We start from the raw sequence: 7,190 nt of genomic DNA on the forward strand, positions 1-7,190 counted from the left end.
ACCTTGCTATCCGTCAAACAGAAACACCTCTCGTTCTCACCTCCTCCCATCTCTGCCTCTGCTCCCCCACCGATATCCCCCACCCTACGGCCTCCCTCCTCCACTCACTCCTATCTCCATCCCTCCATCTTTCCATTTCCTCACAGCGCTTAGCTCTCTATCCCCTCAGCCTCCCTCCATCCCTTGAGGAGAGAGATACCATCAATTCAGCCCGCCCCCCTTGCATCCCTGTCCTCTTGACCCACGTGAAGGACAAAGCGGCCCAAGCCATCAAACTTAGCTAAGGCCTAACTGCTTGAGAAAAAAAAATCTCCTTTTGTTCTTTGTCCTTCTTTGAAACATGCCCGCGCTGGACATTTTTTCCTGCTGCCCAAACTCCTTTGTGCACCTCTGGGGCCTAATTTTTGCGAGTCATTAGCATGTATTACTGTCTCCTTTGCCTCGAGCATCAAGTCAAACTCATCCGCAGAACTCCACATCTATCAATCACGGCTCCATAAAAACCCAAGATCGTCAAACGCTCTACAGAGGGTCGTGTTGAGATAAAACGAGAGGGTGAAAATTCAATCCAATGCCTCACTAATTTGTGCGAGTGGCGTGAGGACGAGGTGAGGAGTCGCGAGAGGACAGTCGTGAGCCTCCAGAAATCAGCCAGCAGTGAAACCCATTGTGATGGTTTACTGTCAGAGAGGAAACGAAGGGATGAGATGAGACTGTGAATATTCAAACTGATGTAAGACAACCCGAAGGCTTATGAATCTTTAAGGGAGCAAGGGAAGGAGACAAGGAGGTTAGATAACGGGTTGGAGTGTACTATATGGAGAAATTGAATACATTTATCTAATGTAACCAAAATAGTTCATCCCTAAAATCAAAACAAGCATTTCTTTGGGTGTTTATGTGCCATATCTCCACTCCAATAATGTGTTGACACGATCCATGGGGCACACAAAGATTGGAACCAACTATTCCCACTCCTCAGCGCCAAATTAGATTCATCTTGAAGCGACACAAACAAAGTTAACAGTTGTTAACTTGAGTGTTAAAAGCGTTTAGGTTGTTTCCACAAAAGAGTTCCTGTGCATAGCAGCTGGGCTGCTACTCTGACAGCTGACCATCTAACAATCTGTGGGCAATGGAGTTGCTTAAAGGAAAAACACATCACTGGCGGCGTGACCTCAGTAAGTCTCCCTCATTCATACATTCATATCTCCAGGAACAGATGAGTGTTTGTCGTGGACTCACAAAGCCACTCGGAGAGATACATTCCTTCACAGAAACGCGCACACACACACACACACACACACGAAGGCCCGACGCACATATAAATCCATCCCCGTGAAACCACAGAGGTGAGCGTGCATGGCAGCACCATCCATCGAACAAAACAGTGAGACCAATGTACCTCACCTCTGACTACAGTAGGTCAACTGCTTTATTCCAGAAATCAGACCTATCAATAATTGATACTACTCTATTAATATTTCAGTCATAAGCAGTCATGTTTCTGTCCTGCCTGTACGACTAAATCATTAATGGCCAGCGGAACTCTTGAAAACAACACAGCAGAGAAATGGTGTGTGTGTGTGTGTGTGTGTGTGTGTGTGTGTGTGTGTGTGTGTGTCAGTCCTTGCAGACACACGAGTTGCTGACCCTCGCGTCACTACGTCCTAACCCCATCCTCCACCATTTCCTCAAATCACTTCTGCAACAGCGATTTAACACTCTTTGCGGCACAGTCTGTGCTACTGATTAAAGGCAAATTAGTCTTTATTTTTAAACTGCCTCTTCAGTGGCGACGTATCTCCAGGCCCTCACTGGGAAGTACCATGATTTCATGCCGAAATTGCTTCTTTTTTTTTCTTTTCTTTTTTTTTGTGCAAGTATGCGGTTTTCAAAGCAATTTGCTGGAAGTGAAATGGCTTCTCACATTGTTGTTCAGTCCATGAACAATGTCAGGCCGGACTTGGTTGGCTGTGGAAGAAAAATAAACTCTTTTTGGGGGGGTGAATGGAGCAGGACTGCCACCACCTCATGAAAGCCACACCAGCATCACTAACACAAGAGCTTGCAGAATGTCTTCACAGCTCCCTGGTTTCATTGTCATCAGTATTCACTGACCAGAATGGATGAGAGTAATAGCTGGTAAAATGGCCAGGCTGTCACAGAGCAAATTACTTTCATCTCAACGCAGCACCATCAAGCAGCAAAAGCCACTGACATGTAAATAGGCGACAGAAAAAAAGAGAAAGGCACTTACACAAGAAGTCATTGACATGTAAATACCAATCGAAGGAGATGAGAAATGAAAGAGAGGGAACGAGGTAAAAAAAAAAAAAAAACAGCAAGAGAAAGAGAGGTAGACAGAAGGCTTCGAAGCGCCGTAATGGTCCCTGCACTCATCCAGGTGTAATTCAAATGAATGGGTGGGCAATTTGATTGATAGAATCTTGGATGAGGCTTCGGTTCTGAATATAACCCATAAAGAATGGAAATAACAGTCTGCTCTTCATGAGAATCCCTCTGCCTCGCACTGTCTCTCCTCTCCAGCCAAGTGCAGCGCCACCCATGTGAGGCGGTTGCGCACGAGTCACATAATATCCCCTCTTTGCGCCGAAATGGCTTCCTCAGCGCGTCAAGCTCTGCGCTCCGATGGCTGCCTCTGTTGCATCCCGTGCCTATATGCTCCATGAGTGATGACAGGGAGCAACTGGCTTCCGTTGGGATCTAATCAAATGTGAGGGCCCGTGCGGCACGCAGCCCGATAGAGAGGCGCTTTAACAGATATGCTCGAGGGAGACTCATCCATCAACCTGCAACCAACCAAAGAGCGCCGGGCCACCGCTGGCAGTGATGGAGAGCTCGCTGACGGACTCAGTGGAGGTGTGTTCAAGTGTCAAGTCTGCACATGCGCGCGCACGTATAGTATCCGCAGATTGGAACAGATATACAGTGTAGGAGAAGTTAACCACGTTATCCACTGCTTTTTCCGAGACTTTAAAACGAGTTATGTTTGACAGTGCGGATATCTGATGTCTGACGAGTCTGCTAACACAGTTAGTTGACATCAGACGAGGCCTTCGGGGAACCGGCAGCGGCAAAGAGTGTGGCTCGTGAAATTTAGTGTCAGATTCACTCTCTTATAACAGACTGAAAGTTATCAGTAATCACTTACTACAGATAGGTGTCCGTTACTGTCTCTCTTCTCAGATGCACACTGCTCTTAGGATGCCAACCATCATTGATTTTTGATTTTATTTTTATAAGTGAATCAACAAAGCGTTTATTTTGGGCTTTGGGGTTTTCTTAAACTATGCACACATTTTACAAGATCGGTGTCGGAACACCGGGCGTGTGCAGAGTTGACCTCCTTTGAACTTTATTTCTTGACTCAAAGAAAAAGAAAGCGGGAGAGACTGTGTGAACTGCAGATTCCCAAGAACAGATCGTTGCAAGATTATCTCCATCCTTAGCTTTGGGACAGAAACATGGCAGGCAAGAAAACCCAAAGCAAGAGAGACAAGAGAGAAAATTAAATGAATGTAAATCTGATAAGGATCAAATGATTTACTGAGACTCAAAATAAGTGAAGGGGCAGAGGGCGTGTTGGTGTGTCATCCTCTTTCTTTATCAGTGCAGACAGCAGGCCTATGAGGTCAGTACCTAATCACGGTGGAGGTTAGATTTCTATCTTTCTACTACCTCCCCCTCCCCACCACACACACATGCCACACATACAAACGCACACAGACATAGAAAGTGGAAAGTATTTGGATTTGGTTGGCTAAAGTAAGTAGGCATGGGAGGTTTAGCAAGGGCAGCAGCGGGTGTTACCTTTCTAATCAAGCATGGCATTGACTTTATGTTTATTTGGGGCTTATTTATTGTTTACTTAGTCACATTACCTCTCTGCTGTGTCCCTGCAGCGACACAGCCATAATTCACTCCCATAATTAAATATCTGGCTGAAAACTCAAAAGCCTGATTTTCTCCAATTGAATTCCCAATTCCTCACAGATACGCTGCATCAGCTTACAGACTCGCTGAGACTCTGGTTTGGACGAGGTTTTGGGGACATGGAATGAAAAGTGAATATACAGAGAGAGAGAGAGAGAGAGAGAGAGAGAGAGAGAGAGAGAGAGAGAGAGAGAGAGAGAGAGAGAGAGAGAGAGAGAGATGGAAAAGGGAGTGAGAAGAAATTGTATGAGGGACAAAAGAAGAGAAGTTGAGTGGATGAATAAGAATACAAAGAGGAGGAGAAAGTAAATGTGATAGAGAGAATTACTGTAAATCTGAGAGAAGCTGAAAGATGTAGATTTTTGTGCCAGGACAACATTTGGCCAACTCTCTCCTTCTGGGCGTTGTCCAAGCACTTAGAGATGGGTGACACACACTGGCATCTGTTTCTCTGTGTGTGTGTGTGTGTGACTTTACGTGTGGTCATTGGAGTCCAGAGATTACACCAAGAGGTGAGGCCAAACTGACAACAGCTGTTGACATACAAACCACATGACATTGATTTATATTTGAGTCCAGCTTGATATCCTTTCCTAACCCCATAACGTTATAAGTCAATATGATTGATATAAAAGCTGTCATTCTCTCTCCCTCGCTGTCAGGCTTCTCTTATCTCCATGGCGACACAGTGACAGGACTCCATCTATCCTAAGCACCCTGACTGACACACACACACACACACACACACACATAAATACACATGCAAACGCATGCGCACATATAAAGCCCGCATGCACAAATATAGCACATGTCAATTATGTTGCTTGTTGCTGTCATTTAATACCTACATGCCTTTTCGTTGTTTCCTCTTATTTCTAGGGCCGCTGAATGGACCCTGTTTTTCCACACGGATCATTTAACCTCCATTTGAAATTTTTCACACACAAACACGCGCGCGCGCGCAGAGCACTTGAGGGCCTCTGCTGTTATAGCTGAATCCCACCAAGGTTTCTCCTCACCCGTCGTTTGCCACATCTGTCACCGAGTGTGGGACCAGACATTTTGATGGGAGGGATTTGACAGGAGTTACAGCTGGAGATACACTGCACCGGAATGACAACAGTGGCCCGGCTCCACACACGGACACTAGCTATCGCGGGATGTTTGCATTAAAACTCTGTGTTTTCGATCTTCAGTCAACAGGTCCATCAGCTGTTGGTCAAAACAGACGGGTGAAAAGGAATAATTAAGACAGATATTGGGGGGAAAGAGACAGAGGAGCATGAGGTCACAGGAGCAGTTGATTATGGAATCCTACCACCCTCTGCTGGACATAAGAGTGACCTGCAGGATAATATTTATCTCTCCACTTCGCAGATACACATCTTATAGTACACTTTATTCCCCAATTTATCAACTACACGCTGCCCTCGGTTGTATTGATCCTAACCTTTCAGAACTTGAAACACACGACTGATCTTACTGTCTACTCTCACTGGACTGGGAAAAAAAAGAAAAAAGAGTAAAGCAAAGGAAGACCAAAGGAAAAACCCGTAGCGTAGTCTTTCACAGGCCTCAGCAGAGAGTCCTCTCATTATCTGCACGGAGACTACACTTGTTCCGTGTCTCCTAATCTTGTGGGTGACGAGGCGGCGTGCAGCGCGAGAGCTTTCCGAAGGAGAGCAAATATTTTTAGCTCTAAGAGCAAAGCACACCCTGCACACGCTGTGGCTCCTCGTTCTGTCGTAATAAGACGAGCCATGCCCCAAAAAATAGGTGTTAGGATTTGTGCTATATCTGTTCAAAGGAACAAGGTTGTTTTTCATGTTTGCAGCAACACAGATCAAAATATCAAAATGTGCCCGTTGGGGTGTGAGGACAATTAAACAATACATCAGGTTAATTGGAGAATATGATTGTATATTTCCCACTGTATAATGTTCTCAGCAACTTAAACTTTATTTCATTTTCCATTGGAATTATTGATCTTAGGGTGGGCTGTCAAAGGTAGTTTTGTTCTCGGTTGATTTAGCCATGGGAGTCTTTCAATCCTATAAATCAAGTTGGGAAGGAATGGGATGTGTCTCTTGGCCGATCCACAGGTAGAGCTCTTTGCAAAAATGTCCTGCGAAGGAGATGAATAAACACTGTAGGTTGACCATTACTCGCGTAAGCTTGTACAGGCTAAGTCAACAAGTTCAAAACTGGCACCCGCCCTAGGGCATCACGCTCACACACCAAATCACACACAAGCTGGGTCCCGCATCCTCGGTGAAGTGCTCAAGTGCGACTGCCGCTCAGTCCTTACATCCGGGTTTTCACGTGTAGAGAGTGGATGACGGTGTGCAGACGCCCAGAGCACACCCCTGTTGTCAGACGGCTGGCAAATCCATCATATATCAAGATCTCAAGCGGGAGGACTCTTACTTCATACAGAAAGCCGCCTTATTTCAACACAAAGTGGATAATTGCTCACGATGGTCGAGAGGAACGGTAAATAATAGGCACTTTACAAGGTCTCGGGGGGGGGGGGGTCATGAATGATGTCCACTGTGCCCTCTGTGATGTCAGATTCCACATCAGCAGAGGCCTGCCCCCCCATATCTCCAGCCCCTTCCCCTGTCTCTGAGGAGAGAACAGTGTCCAATTTGGCCACCATGCAGCGACGACAAAGGAAAACAACTTCAGGAACGTAAATTAAACATACCTGCAGATGCTTTAGACTGTGTGTGTGTGTGACACAGAGAGAGAGAGAGAGAGAGAGAGAGAGAGAGAGAGAGAGAGGTCTGCAGGCCCCTGCAGGCTGTGAATAATTAAGAGGGCCAGTAAGCGAGGCAGGGTACCAGGCCGGGTGTTTTGTTACCCCAGCCTCACTCAGCAAGAGCATACAGCATTAGATAACCCTATCTGTCCGCCCAGCTTGTGTGCACGTGTGCGTGCAGCTGGCTACTTTAGATGATTCTACCATCTGATACCTGCAAAACCTCTCGGTGCTGCTCGGTAACAATTCCCGACAGAAAACCTATACATCCCCTATCAAACGGAGACTGGCAGCATCAGCTGCCGTGATCAACGTCGGCCTTATCGGGTCTCAATACCTGCGAGGACCGTATATGTGCTCATCAGTCCAGTACTTTCGTACAGCGATACCGATGACTCGCAGTGGACGTTTATCAGCGGCAGTGAAATACTGTACTTTGAGTGAACAGACTTGCTCGGGTCATTTCAGTGCA

The sequence above is a fragment of the Scophthalmus maximus genome, chromosome 8, assembly GCF_022379125.1.
Source record: "Scophthalmus maximus strain ysfricsl-2021 chromosome 8, ASM2237912v1, whole genome shotgun sequence".
NCBI lineage: Eukaryota > Metazoa > Chordata > Actinopteri > Pleuronectiformes > Scophthalmidae > Scophthalmus > Scophthalmus maximus.